The sequence below is a fragment of the Marmota marmota genome, unplaced genomic scaffold (assembly GCF_001458135.2).
Source record: "Marmota marmota marmota unplaced genomic scaffold, marMar, whole genome shotgun sequence".
Lineage (NCBI taxonomy): Eukaryota > Metazoa > Chordata > Mammalia > Rodentia > Sciuridae > Marmota > Marmota marmota.
The window spans coordinates 529147-547631 of NW_025999963.1; the positions used below are offsets into that span (position 1 = coordinate 529147).

Below are 18485 nucleotides of genomic sequence, written 5' to 3' on the forward strand. Positions count from 1 at the left end.
TTAAGTAAGGTGTTTTAGTTTTGAAAACAATTTTAATATCTTTTTTACATATTATTTTATAAAGTTTTTATATATAAATTTTTTTAGTCTATGTGAATCAGTTAACATAATTTAACATTACATCTGAAATATAAATCAAACAAGTCAAGAAAGCCTCGAACACTTTTGTGGAAAAGAGGCAAAATATCTTTATTTTTTTTATATTGTGAAACTTTAAATAAAATAGGATCTCTTTATTGGCTAATAAAAATACATTTGATTTTACCTCTCAGTTTAGAGAGTACAATAAAATTTTATGATATATGACAAATTATATTTACCTAATTATAGGATATTAACATCACATACATAACTTTTAACTATTTTTAATAATAGACCACTATTATAGAAAAGTTTAATTCAGAGAACAGTAGGTTTGTAAAAATATTTTCCTAAACCTTATATTCAAAAGACTTGTATATGAATATTCTTTGAAAACAAAGAAACCAGTTAACACCACAACAATTACACTGATGTCCTTATATTAACCAATTTAAACTTTTGCAGAAAAATTTAGAATCTGGACTGTAACATAATGCTTTAAAATAATAGTTTATCAGAGTTGGACAATAATTTGTTAAGACAAATTTTTTGATAAAACTTCACAGACATAAGAAATTATCTTGATAAGTAAGAACAATTTAATGTTTTAAGAATTTTTTTATGATTTTAACATATAGAGGATTAAACTTTGGTTTAAATTAGTACATTAATATTTTACTTTTGTCTGGGGAAAAATCAATATTTTATTTTCTTTCAACCCCTTTTTGGAAGCTTAATTAAGTATCGGTTCTATATTTGAATTGGAAACAGCTGTCCTAAGACTTTTACTGCTTGTCCTTGAAATGTAACAAATGTTTGTGAAAAGAACAGTTTTTTGCTTTCTGTTTTCATAAGCATGTTTCATGCCAGATAGATTAGGAAATTAAGTTTTAAAGAAAAAAAAAGCCTTAAATAATTTAATTGTACTAATTATATATAACCAATTCAGTTACACACAAATTTTTTAAAAATTTACCATTACAAATCTTTTATCTGTTTCCCTTCATAAGCCATTTTATATCCCTATCCTAGCTGTTGATTCCTTTATAACTTTATATTTTGATATAATTGTTATAAAATTTTTGAATTATTTCCAATTACTCCTCTTAATAAGATGAAATAATTTGTGCAGTTTACAGTATTTTAATTGAAACACAGTTGAAACTTTTTAGATATTTTACATATAGAATCACATCTGTTAGAACTTTAACTCTTATCAACATTTTATAAAGTGAAAAAAACAGAAACAAATAATCTTAAACTTTTCTGTAAAATTTATCAATTTACAAAGGCATATTTATGAAGATTAATCCCATTTATGATAAATCTAATTTACTCATATAAATTATAAAATAAAATATCAGAAAAATGTAATTAATAAATTAGCCATCTCTTTCCTAGAAGAAAAATCCTAGAAGCAATGAATATTACATTACATTTTAGACATTTTTTAGAAATCATGACTTTATTCTTCAGCCAACTAGAAAAATTTGTAAGATAGAAATTTTAAAGACATCTATAGTTTTATCTGATTACTTGATTTAAATTAAGTTATTTGGATCCATTTTCTAATATAGATTTTAATTGATGAGCACTCATTTATCTAAATGGCAATTTTGATATTAAGTACATAATATATAGACATAGGACAGACCTGCATAATTGGAAATGCCAGGTATAAGATTTAATAGCTATGACAAACATTGAAAATCAATGGTTTCAGATAGCCAGCTATTTGTCTGTGATGGTTATCAGATTCATTCTGATAATCTATGTGATGGTATCAGATAGACACCACCACGTCTATATCCTTCTAAGGATTTATTAAAAGAAATTTTTGAATGTATTGGCCTGGATAAATTGACCTCTGAACAAAGACAGAATGTAAAACCCAAAATAATACTGATCAGAAAAATACATTAACTTATGTAGACTATTAAAAAAATTTACATGACCACAATACAAACTCCTTCATCAGGTCAGAGAGTACTTTTAGCTCAAAGAAGAGTCAGTTGAGATATTTAAACAATGTTGTAGCCTGTGGAATTTTCAAAAAAAAGATTTTTGAAAAAGAAAACTTGTACATTTAGAATTTTTTACTTCTCTCTCTCTATGCTGTAAATAACATAAGGTAGGAGAAGGTTAAGAAAGCCAGCTGAAAACAGATAAGACAGCCAGCCAAGCAGTTTGGATTTAAAAGAGACACTTTTATTCCTTTTGTCTTAACTGTTTTTTTCATAATCCTAGTAAATAAAAACTATAAGATTTAAAATGTAATTTACATTTTAAATATAAGACTAGGAAAGCCAGAGATCCAGCAAAAACTAAGAAGTAAAGAAAACTGTTGTAACCATTTTTTTCTTTTGTAAGATTATTTACTTAAAGCATGTCCTTATAGTTTATATTTTATCTGTAGAGCTCCCCGACCCTCTTTTTTTTTTTCTTTTGTTCCTCCAGCTTTGAGCTTTAAGCATTACTTTAAGCAAGGTGCCAATTGTCCATGTCTTTAAATTTACCATTCCCTCTGTAGGAAATTGGGGGCAAGTTTCAGTAATAAAGTTCATAAACCAGAACAACTATGCTTTTCTAACAGAACCACCTCTTTTGTTAATCATATCTACAAAGATAGACAGATAATGATCCCTCTTTTTGGATCCTGTATATCCCATGTTTTACATCCAAATCTGATTGCCCTTCCCCAAATCTCAGTTAATTTAGAAGCCTTTTATTCTCAGCTCACAGGGTGCATGCCTAAACAGAAGGGTATCATCATCTGAGATTAAAGACACTCCCGTGTCCAGATCCATAGCAGGTTCTGGTGAGGGGCGAAGGGAGATTGGAAGAAATAAAGTTAACACACACAGATCTTGAAGATAAAACAGCTGGGGTAGGAAAGAGTGCTGCTCTCTGATGGAGAAGCAGCTCTAAAGAATTACACCAGCAACATTTATTATATATGTCTCTAAATCAGATTAAAGACTATGCAAGCATTATTCTTTGTATTCATGAAAGTTACAGATTTAGCAACAGTATGCAGCTATTTTCTCAGTTACATTCTACAGTTGCAATGTGCAATGTTAGGAGTATTGTGCACCTCTCAAGTAAGTTTATTGTTTAAAGTTACTAATTTCCAGATAAATTCAGGAGCAGCAGAACTGGTGAAACATTGTGGTTATCTCAGCAAGGAAGTTCCTTAATTCCTAGGAGCTGCTGTGCCTGAGAATAAGGTCAAGGCTGATAAGACTCTAGCATGGAGGACATCTCCATAGCAACTGGGCATCCTATGCCTTTGCACAGAAACTTTTCCAGTCACCAAGTATGCCACAGCCATGAAGTCATCAGGGACCCCAATCTCAGACACTGGTCTGCTAGTCACTGTCACTGCTATCCACAAGAAACTGTTTAATTGAAATATGTGATGCCTCACACATTAACTTCTATAATAAAAGCAAAACAAAATGACTGAAGTAACTTGTTGAATAAACTTTGACAAAATTGATTTTTACTCCACATGTTATTGCATGTAAAAATAATAAGAAATTATTTTTGATCCTCACATCTCTCCTCTTTCTCTGTCCTATCTCTTCATATGTAGAAACACACACACACACACACACACACACACACACACTCAGAGATATACACATGAAGACACTGATATAGATCAGTGCCTCTATCTAACCATGATGAAAAAGGGTCAATAGAGATGGTGTGATGGACCTCTCATGTAATCTTTGTTTCCAATATATTGGCTATTCCCTGGAACAGAAGGGACATAAAAGAAAAAGAAAGGAGGGAGCTTGGGGGAGGAAAATCAGGGGGAAGGTAGAAGGCAGGATGAAGAGTTTGAATTCAATAAATCTGGTTTCAGGAAAAAAAAAGTGGGGGTGGGGGTGGAGAGAAGATGGAAAAAGTGTACTCAGGAGAAGCTCATTTGATGTACAGATATATATTTTTTCATAGTATTCTATTACTTTCTTTAAAATTATTCAAGTGTAGTTTGAAGTAAATTACTCAGCCTCTTAAATGACATTAAATACTTCAAACCTGTATCCTGGAAACCTGGTGCAGAGTGGCAAATTGGATTTTACAAATAATTTAATCTTTTTTGACTCAGTCACATGAACAAGAGTTCTGAATGAAGTGAAATTAGAGAAAGACCACCCTATCAATCTTTATTGTACATAAATTAAAGTATTAAATGAAGAAATACCTAATAAAGGATATGGTCTAAACAGTAAGAAACCTCAACTATTTCTGAATTCTGTAAGTCTTTGGATCTTTACATTTATAAATAAAGCTCATTATTATCTTCTATCTACAGTAATCAGAATAATAATTAAATGGTAATATAGATAATATACATTGAATGAGTAATTAGTGTGGAAATATATATAGTACTAAAATTTTATAATTTAAATGGGTCAATCATATATTTTATTTAGTATTATTTTAAAACCATTATTTTTTTTTAAATTTAAACTGTATTTTTTTTTATTTAAGAAGACACAATTATTAAACACCTATGACATTGTCTTGAACTTAAAGTTAATAATGTGCAATAAACACTTAATGCAGTTATATGCTAAATCACCTGACTGGAATTATGGAGGGCCACACAACTAGCTAAATGGGGGGAAAAAAACTCCTTCAGAACAGCATGACTATAATCTGAAAGAAAAATGAATAGTGCTTCAAATGTCAAAACACAATATTGTTTTTATTTGAAAGAGAAAATTTCTATTATAAATTGGAACTCAATTCAAACTATGAAAAGTTAATGTATATTACAATGTTTCACTTTTTGTTCTTTTGCTTTATGTGCATTACGTACTTTGTAATTTCATGTTATGCTTTATCCTAACCTAAATTATATTGAATTTTTAAATATCTATTTTTTTTTTAGTTATAGATGGATATAATACCTTTATTTTATTTATTTTTGTGTGGTGTTGAGGATGGAACCCAGTGTTTCACCTATGCAAGGGAAACATTCTACCATTGATAGAAATATTCTACCCCAGCCCTAAAGATCTATTCTTAAGAACAAAAATAATAAATTATATACCTAAAATCAATAAAAAACTATTTAACCATATTACAATAAGAATATGATGGTTAATTTGCTAATGTTAGAAAAGATAGTCTACTATGAGTAATGATTTTCAACATGTTTTTCACCTGCAATTGTACCTTGAAACTCTTTCTAAAACATTGCTCAGGGAGCTCCCTTATTCTTCTTTGAGAAGTTTAATGTTGGATATAGCTGAAAAATAAGTGTCATTAGTATTCTTTTTCTTTTGTAAACCTTTATGTTTTGAACACACTTTGCTGATATGAAAATTGTTACTCCTTAAAAAAAAAAAAAAAAAAAAAAAAAAGAAGAAGAAGCCTATGGTTTTCCAGTAACTAATATATCATGCTTTTATTGTCAGATTTTTAGAATTCATTTGTGGTAGTAAATTTAGAGTGATTTCAGATTTGAGTTGATATTCAACTTGAACTTCAACTTAATTGGGGTTTATGGTCTAAATGTGTCCTTCAGTATTCATGTGTTGGAATATTAACTCCAATGTGACAGTATTAGGAGATGAATCATTTAGTAGGGCTTGTGGTCTCTTAACTGGGTTGGAAGGAACTGGCTGGGCACTTTGTCCTTTTGACTTTAGCAATGTGAGAACACCCTGATGGTGCCCTCTAGTAAAAGTGGGCAGAACCCCATTATACCTGAAACTGCTGTCACCTTGATTTTGAACTTTCCAGCCTCCAGAACTGTGAGAAATAACTTTATTTTAAGTGTAAATTATCTATTCTGTAGTATTATGTTATAACAACAGGAATGGAGTAAGATAATAGGTGCATTGAACCCATTTACATTTATTGTTATTACAATGTTTCATTTTTTGTTCTTTTGCTTTATGTGCATTATAGGTTTTTTTTACATTTTACTTTGTGACTTGTTTTTATGTTTTATGTCAGTGCATTATACTTATACATAACTGTGGAGTTCATTTTGAGATATTCATGAATTAATTTAACTATTTTGCTTCATTTTGATCCCCAGTACTCCACTTCTGCAGCTCCCTCCCCCTGGGCCATTTCCTCTGTTCTACTGGTTCTACAGGCCTTCCTTCTATTTATTTATTTATTATTTTTAATCACTGCATTATTGTTTAAATTAAACAAAAGGGGGAAATGTTAGGGTCTGTAAATAAGTCAAGATGGCGCCTGGCATTTTGCCAGAGGGAGTGGTTTGTGAAGTAACGCCAGCAAGCCATTAAGTGTGGAGATTCCTTATTGGTTGACTGCTGTATCTAGTTTATGTTAATTAAGATAAGCTGTGTGGAATGTATATATACCCCTCCTGTCCTACAATAAACGGCTCCCACTCCTGCTGTATCAATGTACACAAGTTGCTTGTCACCCCCGGTTATTTTACTACAGCTGGACTGTGGCACATTATGGCTATGCATAAAAGTGTGATATATTCATACATGCATGCATAGCATAATTTGTGTACCGTTTATACTATGGTTCTTTCTTATTCCCATCTTTCTGCTTCCACACTGGTCCTCTATCTCTACTTCATGATTCTGTCTTATATTTTTTTGAGATCGTCCTTTTTCATTCCTTATTTATGTCTGGCTTCTGCATATGAGAGAAAATATTTAACTCTTGACTCTTCTAACTTGGCTTATTTCATTTAGCATGATAATGTTCTCCAGTTCCATCCATATACCAGCAAATGCCAGAATTTTAGTGGTTAATTATATAACTATATCTTTATCTAATATTTTATTTAAGTTCACTATTTTTCTTGCCTGTTATGAACAAAACTTCATGTTACCTGTTATTGATTTAGATATGAGGTGTCCCCCAGAAGCTCATGTGTGAGACAATGCAAGAATGTTTAGAGGTAAAATTATTAGATTATGAGATCCTTAACCCAATCTGTGCATTAATCTCCTGATAGGGTGAAACTGGGTCATAACTGTAGCGAGGTAGGGTGTGGCTGGAAGAAGTGGATCAGTGTGGGTTTGCCTTTGAGGTTTATGTTTTATCCATAAGAAGAGAAGCTTTCCCCCTCTACTTCCAGATGGCCATGTCCTGAGCTACTTTCTTCTGCGACATCTCTGCCATGACATTCTGCCTCACTCCAGGCTCAGAGCAAAGGAGTTGGCCATCTATGGGCTGAGCACTCTGAAACTCTGAAACTTTTTCTCCTCTAAAGTTCTTCTTGTCAGGTCTTTTGGTCACAGTAACAAACAAGCTGACCAAAACACCTCCCTTTTAAAGAAATTGACCTATAAAGAGAGAACAGAGAGTTTAATCATAGAGCCAATGGGATAAGAAAGGTTTTATTCTGTCTCATTTTTTAAAAAGGTAAAAGAGAAACAGAATAATGGTAGGATTCAAGGAAATGAGGAGTAATGTGTGAGGGAGTAGAGAAGATGGTATATATAGCAGAGGTTGATTAGTCTAAAATCAAGAATAAAAGCTTTCATAAAAACTGAGAAATAGACAAGGCTGAATATAGATTCAAAAATTGAGAGAAGGGAGTTGAATGAGGAGATAGTGGTTTATGGATTAAGTGATAGTTGAGAGTGTTCTGTAGAGAGTGGCATAAAGAACTACTTTAGACAAGGAAAATCCTCTCCAGCAGAGGATGAAATTTTCTAGAGTTGAGAGCTAGAACTTGGTACATGGGTAAAAGTTTCTTTGGAAGAGTAAGAGAAGCACATTATGTACAAGAGAAGGAAGTCATTGAGACCAAGGCAACTACTCTTTGTTTAATCCTTTGATATTTTCCTCCAAACAATAAAAAAGCTTTAGGGGAATATATTGAATTCCTAGATCCACATTTTTAAAATGGGGGAATAAAGGTGTGAAGAGTGGTATCAAAACGTAAATAATATATGAACATTTTCTTGTTGTTTGTATTATTTTATTTGACTAAATCAGTCACACATAGCTGTATAGACAGATTTTAAGGCTGTAAATAGCAGCATTAGCTTCCAGTTTTTTCTCAAATTTCCAGTATTAGCATTTTTATTAATGTTTTACAACAAAGATTATTTCTGGCCTTGTTTATGGATGAATATGTCATTCAAATATAAATTTATCACTAGGGAAAAAAAAGCAGACAACCTACTTCACACAAAACTGATGCCACAGGCATCTCTCTAAGGCTACTACAACTACTCTTTGTTTAATCCTTTGATATTTTCTTCCAAACCATAAGGAAGCTTTAGGGGAACATATTGAATTCCTAGATCCACTACCCATTATCTTGCTCATCAATAAATTATTTAAACGCACTTTTGTTTTTAAATTTGTATAATGTCTATTCGGAAAAGTCTTTTCAAAATACAATAAGAAGACACATGTAGATTCCTGGCAAAGAGTGAATACTCAAGAAAAGTAAGATTTTTTTTCTCACTCCTTTAAGAAATAAACTTGGGTTAAACAGTGTTTTATAGTTTTGCTTAGAAACTGACTAGTTGCAATATTTTTTTAATTTAAAATAATAACAAAAGGAAAGAGAGATAGAAAGGAAAGATATTACATAATAAATGGATCACTTTTATCTTTCTCTTCAAGGTTCTACAACCTCTTTAATATAATGTACTCAAAAATACAATTAGTGATGTTGAAATTTTGGCATTGCTATTTTATACCATTTTGTATATGAGAAGAAGCTTCAGCAAAGAAAGCATTAAAAGAAAGTGATGATGCACATTCTTTTTTTTTTCTTTTTTTATGATGTTGAATAAAATAAGTCTGGATTATCTCTCTGCATCCAAAAATATATGTCCTGTTTAAGAAATGTGTGTGCACTTAAAAAAAAAATCACTTACTGCTTATATACCACATTCCAATACCCATTTTATTAAACTAATTACCACAATTTAAATTGTCTATTTCTCACCACATCAGTGCATTTACCCAGTGTTTATCCTGGGACTCAGTTTTGCTCTTTTTAGCACTATCATTTGTGGACATCACAGTAAGTTTCCTAGCACAGTGTGTGAAAAGAAAGTGTCACAGATACTTAGTGGATTCAGTGCTCCAAAAATCAGCAACATATCCAAAAGCAACATGTTCATTGCATTTGGCAATACAGACTATAAAACATTAGCTGGTAAAGAGTAAGCAAAGAACATATCATTTTGGGCCCTCTATTTCAACCAAATTCTCTGAAACACGATTCTTCACAGGTATGCCTGATTTATTAAAAAACAAATAAAAGTATTTTGTAAGTAAAACAGAAAAATGCATAATCTTCCTTACTATAATCTTATCCTACATAATATTTAATTACATAGACTTTAAGATAAGAAGTAAAAGTAAACAAAATATTGATTTATGTATTGATTTTGACTTTAAAGGGTTGTACAGTACAGGCGAATCATGTAACTTTCTAAATTTAGTTAATTATAAACTGGTAAAAATATAGCGGCAATATAGTACAATTATCAAATGTGAGAGGTTCAAGATACACATGACATGCACATATTTGCAAACTAAAAAAATATTTCCACATATTAATAATATTATTAAACATTTGGCAGTATGGTACCTACTAAGTTCGAAGAATAAATAATGCAAATTAAAATCAATAGCAAAATTACAATTCAAACATTCAGATAATAGAACATTGTATTTCAACAATTAGTAACTGGTAGCAAATAGAGAAGAAGGGTTTTAATATAAAATATATATCAATCCAACGTAGAGTTTAGCAGAAATAAGAGAGAAGCAAGTGCAAGGTACAAGGATATTAGGGTGTTAAAATAAGGAACCAAAGTGAGAATGAGGACTGAAGGGAAAAGGAAAATATGGGAGAACTAGCTTCCACAGATATATGCTAAATGCCCCCATTTCTCTAATATAAGTCATAGACTTAATAAGGAAACTTGGGCATAAGTAGATTTGTATATTGTAGAAATAAGTATTCATGAATATAGTTCAAATGATTATAATATATAACTTTATCAACCTTAAAAATTAATATTTTTATTTTCAATGCTTATTTTTACTTTTTGTCAAATAATGCAAAAGAATGACAATATAGGGCATCTTTAAGAGGAGGTTTTGGAGCCCATTGGCTTGGGTGAACTCCAGTAATGTGGCAAGGTCATGGTCTCCTGGAAAAAGAAGATACAAATGCTGATTCCCAGTTGGGATGATATTGGAATTCAAATGTCATGTTGTCATGTATCCCAACAGTACTGTGTAAATGAAGAGTTAGCAAGAAATTTAAAACTTACTTCTATGGATGGCTGTGTATTTATACATAAAGACATATTGAGTACCTATAGGAATCCAGAAAAGAAGAAGAACATTATGGAAAGCACTTTGGGGCAGCTAACACAACTGTCAATTTCTTAATTTTTTTAACCATGTGTAGTATCACCACCCTCAAATATGGGCTAGACTTATTTTCTCACTTTTAATCAAGAGAATGCAATAGAAGTGACATAATTACCAATATAGCATAACAGAAAAGATGCCATTTCACTTCTGAGATTGAGTTACAAAAGTATCTGATTTTTTTTCTTGCTTGCTTTCTTTTGTGTGCATGTATAGTTTCTCTCTCTCTCTCTCTCTCTCTCTCTCTCTCTCTCTCTCTCTCTCTCTTGAATTATTTGACCTCAGAGAAGCCAGTTGTCATGTCATGTAGTGGGATGATAGTGGAATTCGAATGTCATGTTGTCACGTATCACAACAGTAATGTGTAAATGAAGAGTTAGCAAGAAATTAAATACAGCCAACAACCATAACACTGAGTTTAGAAGAAGAAAACCTCCCTTTGGTTGAGCTTTCAGATGTGTTCACAAACCCACATACCCTGCCAAGAGCATAACTACAAATTATAAAACATCTTGAGGTGGCGGAAAACAGGTAGATGATGCCTGGATTTCTGAACCTCAGAAAATGTGAGATAATAAATGATTATTGTTTAGGTTGTAAAATTGTGTGAAAATTTGTTATGTAGTGATAGATAACTATGTAACCGTCAATTAAAACAAAGACATTTTTGATGTATCCATCCATTGTGGTAAAGCAAACGCTATGCAGAATTTACTTCTTCCTCTTTTTCTCTGTGTTCTTTCCCTACCTCATGGTAAACATCAAGAAGATCCATGGAGAACAAGGAAAATGTGACACTGGCCTAAGATCTTCATGAGATCAGGAGTAGTGCATGAGGAAAATCAAAGACTACAGACATGCAATAAATCAGCCTTTGTATGCAGTGGAGGAATTTATGCCACCAGAGGTGATAAGGAGGCATCATTTTCTGAGGGCACACCTTGACACTTAAGAGGCACAATATGGTTCTTTGCTTATAATTAAAAATGAGATGCTTCTGAGACCATTAGTAGTTAAAGAACATTATCTACTAAAATATGAAACTCATTAAAAAGTTTATTCTTCAGAGTGTAATTTTCTCCTGGTATTTTTTAAAAAAACATGATCAAAACTTGATTATTTAAATGCAATGTTAGGATCATTCAGGAATAGTATCCCATGTGCTAAAAGTGAGTTAATGCAAAAGTCATTCATTGGGCCATATTTCTTCTGTTAATATCATGTTATTACCAGATTTGTTTGGAAACTATTGCCTTATAAGCTTCCTTTCAAAATAAAGACAATAAGAAAGAAATACAAATTCTACACATTAATAGCCATGGAATTAGAGAAAATTCATTGATGAGAAAGCATTTCCACTGCCTGCTTCTGGCAAACAAAACAGCCAGAAGGCGTTACTGAGCACTCACTGAGCATAGGTGAAATAGTCCCAATGATGGTGACTTCCAAGTCAGTGTCCACTCCACCTTTGTTTAAAGATCTCACCACTACAATAGCCTTCTAATTTTAATTTAAAATAACTTCCACAAAAATTCCTCATTTTTCTCCAGAGGCTAATTTGCTAAGTTTAGTCTTTTTTTTTCTTCCTCCTGATTTTAAATAGTTTAAAGAACACTTATTTTGTATTTTTTAGATTATTTTTTTAACTCATATCAAAGTATCAGTATGTTACTGGTCTTGTGATGCCTGGGTGGCCTCCTCCAATCTTGCTGTCTTTAAGGACAGGATGTCTGAAGGCCAAGTTGCTCTTCAGGAAGGCTGACTCAAACTGGTTGGATCTAAGTTGGGCTTTAGTGTGATGGCCAGGCAGCCTCCAGCCTCATAATAATAAAATACATGAAAACCCACCCCTCACAGCCCATCCTTTCCTTCCTTTCATTTTTTTTAAATTTTTTATCTTATATCTATAACCTGCTAGCCTGTAAGAGAAGGGAAATTAATTTATAAGTTTATTTTCCACTTCTATTCTTGGACAAGAATAAATGCCCTTTTCACTGCTTAGTGTTTGATTTTGTTATCGGTTCATGAATTGCAAAAGGGGAAAAAGGAGCCAGATTTGGGGATACAGCAATTGGTACAAAATTACTTATCAATGTGATTCAGTTTGATATTTCCATATATACAGCATGCATTGATTATATCCAGCTACCTTCTTCCACATTGGCCCTCTATCAACCTCTGGCATCCTTCTTAGTCCCTAGTAATCACTATTCTAGTTTCAGGTTGACTTTTTTTTTTTTTTTTTTTGTAACCACATGTGAGAGCCCATGAGATCCTTGTCTTTCCCATGTCTTGCTTATTTCACCTAATGTCCTTTGTTTATTGTGTGAAGATTCAAAATAGCTAAAATACAAAATGAGCCCAGTTCCATTAACAGATGAATTGATATAGAAATTATGATAAATATATACAAAGGAGTATTATTAAGCCATAAAGAAGAATGGAATCTGTCATTTGCAACAAATAGATGAAACCCTAATATATTACACATTTTCATTTTTTTTTCAAGAAAAAATGGAATATGTGAAACATGAAAATATTATTTTCTGGAGTTTGCAACCAAGGATTATCATTTTACTCATCAGCACATGATGTTTTCAATTATGATATATAAGTTTTAATTTGATATGCTACGCTTTTCAACACATTAGATCATACTATTTTTTTTTCAGCTAAATGTGTCCATGAATGTGAATAGCATATTTATAAAATTTAACACATATATCTAATCAATAACATTACTACAAATTGGCACAAAAATGAGAATATGTGACATTATATAAATCTCGATTCAGATTCTTCCCATGATACATCCTTCAAAGTTTTCAGCTACCAGTATTGTAACCAAAACTGTAGATTTAAATCTTGGGTGACATATGTGCCATGGAACACATCGGCTTTTCAAATCTGTGACTGAAATATCCAAGAATAACAACATGTAAGAGAAAAGGTCTATTTTGGTTCATGGATTCAGAGACTCAGTTAATGGTGGGATGGTTTCATGGTCTGAGCCAGAGATGAGATGGAACACCATGGTGGAAGGGTGAAACTGAGGTAGTCTACTCAGCTCATGGTAACTGGGAGGCAGGGAAAGAAAGGGCAAAAGTCTATAGAGAAGATGAACTCTTCCAGGAAATGCCTCCTTGACCTACCTCCTCCAGCCATGCCCCCCCTGCCTGCAGTTACCACCCAGTAAGTCCATTCAAAGGATGATGAACTGATTAGGTTCCATCTCTTATCATCTAATCATTTACACAGAAGCTTTTGAGGAACACTCCATATACAAACCATACCACATCAGAACTGTTCATTAAAAAATGAATCGTTTGGGGCTCTCTGTTCCTCCCGGTTTGACAGGAAGCCACCTCTTCCTGTCTCCTGCAGTGCCAGCCGCATCTCTGAGATATGATGGTGAAGGTCGGAGTGAATGGATTTGGCTTATTGGGCGCCTGGTCACCAGGGCTGCTTTCAACTCTGGCAAAGTGGATATTGTCGCTATCAATGACCCCTTCATTGACCTCAACTACATGGTCTACATGTTCCAGTACGATTCTACCCATAGTAAATTCCATGGCACAGTCAAGGCTGAGAATGGGAAGCTTGTTATCAATGGAAAGTCCATCTCCATCTTCCAGGAGCAAGATCCCGCCAACATCAAATGGGGTGATGCTGGTGCTGGATATGTTGTGGAGTCCACTGGTGTCTTCACTACCATGGAGAAAGCCGGGGCTCATTTGAAGGGTGGTGCCGAAAGGGTCATCATCTCTATCCCTTCTGCTGATGCCCCCATGTTTGTGAACCATGAGAAGTATGACAACTCCCTCAAGATTGTGAGCAATGCCTCCTGTACCACCAACTGCTTAGCCCCCCTGGCCAAGGTCATCCATGACAACTTTTGCATTGTGGAAGGACACATGACCACAGTCCATGCCATCACTGCTACTCAGAAGACTGTGGATGGCCCCTCTGGGAAACTGGCGTGATGGCCGTGGGGCTTCCCAGCATATCATCCCTGCATCCACTGGTGCTGCCAAGGCTGTGGGCAAGGTCATCCCTGAACTGAATGGGTAGCTCACTGGCATGTCTTTCTGTGTGCCCACGCCCAATGTGTCAGTTGTGGATCTGACCTGCCACCTGGAGAAAGCTGCCAAATAAGATGACATCAAAAGGTGGTGAAGCAGGCATCAGAGGGCCCCCTCAAGGGCATCCTGGGCTACACAAAGGACCAGGTTGTCTCCTGCGACTTTAATAGTGATACCCACTCTTCCACTTTTGATGCTGGGGCCGGCATTGCCCTCAATGACCACTTTGTTAAGCTCATTTCCTGGTAGGATTATGAATTTGGCTACAGCAACAGGGTAGTGGACCTTATGGTCCACATGGCCTCCAAGGAGTAAGAGCCCCTGGAACACCTGCCCCAGCAAGAACACAGGAAGAGAGAGGTCCACAGCTGTTGGGGAGTCCCTGCCCCTAACTCAGTCCCTCAACACACTGAGAATCTTCCTCCCTCCCAATTTCCATCCTAGATCCCCTGAAGAAGGGGAGGGGCTTAGGAAGCCCTACTGTCACATACCATCAATAAAGTTCACTGCACCCAGCCAAAAAAAAAAGAATCATTTTGCCTGGAGCAGTAATACACTCCTGTAATCTCAACAGCTAGGGAGGATCATGACTTCCAAGCCAGCCTCAGCAAAAGTGAGGTGCTAAGCAAGTCAGTAAGACACTGTCTCTAAATGAAATACAAAATGGGGTTGGAGATGTGGTTCAGTGGTCGATTGCCCCTGAGTTTAATCTCTGGTACCCCACCCCCCGAAAAAATTCACTTTCCTTAATTATAAAAGTCTATGGTGCATCAAAGTTTTGATTATTTATCAACTTAGTTTGTATTTTAAGGATTTTTATATCATAAAAATCAACCTTAAATTCATATCTAGTTCTGCACCCTGGAAGCATTTCAGACAGTCTTTCTTCAGGGAATATAGGTTTTTTTCCTTCTTTTGGAAGCACAAATCAGGTAGAATAAAAAGAAATAATTGTAGATTCTAACAGACTATTTTAAAAAAGGAAGCCAGTATGAGAGTCAGTGGGATTGTTATGTAAAGAAGGTGTAAATGAAGTTCTTTTACATAAAAAAAAAATTTTTAGAAAGGCTAATAGATTCCCCACAATTGTCTTGCTAGAAGAAAATGTCAGAGAAATTCCTATACTTGGATCTATCCTTGAAATGGGCAATTAGCAATATCATACTGATTGGGGAAATGCTTTTGTCAATGATTTATACCTTAATATGAATTAATCACTTAGGACTAAAAACATCAAAATGTTCTTATTAAGCCATCAACCAATTTTTTATAATATGTAATTCATATTAGCTGGTACTTGCATCACATTTTACAAGTGTCTGACATTCATTTATTTTTTTTTATTTCATCTTTGAGAGGTGAAATGTCATAGATGATGGAATCTTATTTCAAGACTAAAATGTAGTGCAAGAGAAATGTTGAATGCCATTTCATTTAGAAATTACAAATAAATGTCATCTTTGTCAGGAATCATGATTATTTCTTGACTCTCAAGTCATTTAACTCATAAAAAAGATTCTAATAGTTATTGATAAACGGAAATAAATGTCAAAATCTTAGTTTCCAAAATATTCTTTACAGAGCAGATAATATTTTTGTTCTTTGCACAGAAAGCACATGTAATATATTCAATAAACTATCACTATTATTGATGAACTCATGTGTATTGGACACCCTGGGAAACAATTCTAGATGGGCTTCTTGCATTTCTTAAAATATTTTGAAGTCACATTAACAAATTCTTTCTTTATATTAAGGATATTTAAAACATAGCCTTTAAATATAGATAGGATATCTCCTTGTGGATAAGAAGACATGCTTTTGTTTCCTGATCAGAAAATTAAAACAATGCCTCCCTCCAGGTAAATACTGAACACGTTTTCTCGTAGTCCCTTATAAATTGTGTTTCCTGAACTTGATTTTCCTCAGCTATAACCTGATGCCACTATTTGTACAATGAACTAATTGCTCATGGTTGCCCCCAATGAAATTAGGAGTGGGAAAAAGATCAGGCCATGAGAACATGAAGTTCCTGTTGCCAACTGTGAGTAATATGAGTAATAAGGACCTGTATCTCAGACCTGGGTGTCATGTTTTCTGGTGTCCCTGAAGGATATATGAGAAGATAACTTATTAGCTTTGAGTAGGGGAAAACTAAGACCCTTCAAAGTTTTTCTTACTCTCTCTAGTGAAGACCTAAGCTGTATAACATTCTTGGTCTCCATCTATACATTTTGTGTCATACCTTCTAAAAGGCAAGACAATTCCAGCTTTCTATTTTTCACTATGATACCAACTTCAATATCCATAACCAAACTTGTACTTACTCAAAGCTCAAACTTTTCATCTTTTTGAAACGTGCCATTTTCTTATATTAAAAGTTGTGTACTCAATAGGTAAGCTTAGGGAATAATAGATGTTCACTGAATTAGAAAAAGGGGAATGAAGGGAAGGGAGAGGAGACGGGAATGGGAAAGACAGTAGAATGAATTGGACATAACTTTTCTTTTTTTTATTGGTTGTTCAAAACATTACAAAGCTCTTGACATATCGTATTTCATACATTAGGTTCAAGTTGGTTATGATCCCAATTTTACCCCAAATACAGATTGCAGAGTCACATCGGTTACACATCCACATTTTTACATAATGCCCTATTAGTAACTGTTGTATTTTGCTACGTTTCCTATCCACTACTATCCCGCTCCCCTCCCCTCCCATCTTCTCTCTCTACCCCATTTACTGTAATTCATTTCTCTCCTTGTTTATTTTCCCATTCCCCTCACAACCTCTTATATGTAATTTTGTATAACAATGAGGGTCTCCCTCCATTACCATGCAATTTCCCTTTTCTCTCCCTTTCCCTCCCACCTCATGTATCTGTTTAATGTTAATCTTTTCTTCCTGCTCTTCCTCCCTGCTCTGTTCTTAGTTGCTCTCATTATATCAAAGAAGACATTTGGTATTTGTTTTTTAGGGATTGGCTAGCTTCACTAAGCATAATCTGCTCTAGTGCCATCCATTTCCCTGCAAATTCCATGATTTTGTCATTTTTTAGTGCTGCGTAATACTCCATGGTGTATAAATGCCACATTTTTTTTTATCCATTCATCTATTGAAGGGCATCTGGGTTGGTTCCACAGTCTAGCAATTGTGAATTGTGCTGCTATGAACATCGATGTAGCAGTATCCCTGTAGTATGCTGTTTTAAGGTCTTCAGGGAATAGTCCGAGAAGGGCAATAGCTGGGTCAAATGGTGGTTCCATTCCCAGCTTTCCCAGGAATCTCCATACTGCTTTCCAAATTGGCCGCACCAGTTTGCAGTCCCACCAGCAATGTACAAGAGTACCCTTTTCCCCACATCCTCTCCAGCACTTGTTGTTGTTTGACTTNCCCGCCTGTTTTATTACCAGTACCATGCTGTTTTTGTTACTATTGCTCTGTAATATAGTTTTAAATCTGGTATCGCTATACCGCCTGATTCACACTTCCTACTTAGAAATGCTTTTGCTATTCTGGGTCTTTTATTTTTCCATATGAATTTCATGATTGCTTTCTCTATTTCTACAAGAAATGCCGTTGGGATTTTGATTGGCATTGCATTAAACCTATAGAGAACTTTTGGTAATATCACCATTTTGATGATGTTAGTTCTGCCTATCCATGAACAGGGTATATTTTTCCACCTTCTAAGATCTTCTTCTACTTCTCTTTTTAGGGTTTTGTAGTTTTCATTGTATAAATCTTTCACCTCTTTTGTTAGGTTGATTCCCAAGTATTTTTTTTTTTTTTGAGGATATTGTGAATGGAGTGTTTTTCCTCATTTCCGTTTCAGAAGTTTTGTCGCTGATATACAGAAATGCCTTTGATTTATGCGTGTTGATTTTATATCCTGCCACTTTGCTGAATTCATTTATTAGTTCTAGTAGTTTTTTTGTAGACCCTTTT

The 18485-nt window shown here is 34.0% G+C and overlaps 1 pseudogene; it reads left to right on the forward strand.

Annotated features, from left to right (window-relative positions):
- Window positions 1-13863: 13863 nt before the first annotated feature.
- LOC107160152 lies at window positions 13864-14895 on the forward strand (annotated as a pseudogene).
- The last annotated feature ends 3590 nt before the right edge of the window (window positions 14896-18485 follow it).